Genomic DNA, 704 nt, shown 5'->3' with positions numbered 1-704 from the left:
AGGGGTAGTGTTGTGCCATTGATAATTTTGGAGTGTTCTTGTTTTAATTCATTCATTCATTCATCCATTCATAAAACCTTTACCATCCATCTTGGAATCAATACTGTATATTGGTTCCAAGGCAGAAGAATGGTAAAGGCTAGGCCGTGGAGGGTAAGGGACTTGCCCAGGGTCACACAGCTAGGAAGGGTCTCAGGGCCGATTGGTTTTTATTTTTAAAAATTCATTAGCCAGAAAGGGCAGGGACCTTGGAGGGAAGAGAACAAGGTGGCTTCCACTTCTCGGACCCAGCGCAGAAAGCAGATCTTCCCCAACCAGTGCTCTTTAGGGGGAGTAAAGAGAATGAACCCCTCAGCGATTTCGGCTCCCTTTCGGAAGCTGCTCTTCTCCCTCCACAGCCTGAGGAGATCCGGGGTTGAGCTAAGCCGTCGCCAGCGGGCACAGCGCGCGCGCCTTGACTACCCCTTCTGGCCTCTTGACCGGCTTGGGAGCCCTTCGTTTGCCAGGCGTCGCTTTGGAGGGGAAGGTCCAGCCTTCATCGATTGGAGGAGGAACTCGAGCACGTTTGGACCGTCATTTCGAATCTGAAGCGCCGCCCGCTTTCCTTCTTTCTCCGCTAGGCAGAGTCGGAGAGGCTGGCAGGGACGTAGCCTCGGGGTGCTGGCTTAGGGCAGGGATGCTGAGCCGGACTTGGGCCGGCAGAA

This window comes from Monodelphis domestica, chromosome 5 (genome assembly GCF_027887165.1).
Source record: "Monodelphis domestica isolate mMonDom1 chromosome 5, mMonDom1.pri, whole genome shotgun sequence".
In the NCBI taxonomy this organism is placed as follows: Eukaryota; Metazoa; Chordata; class Mammalia; order Didelphimorphia; family Didelphidae; genus Monodelphis; species Monodelphis domestica.
Note: the sequence above shows the minus strand (reverse complement) of the source record.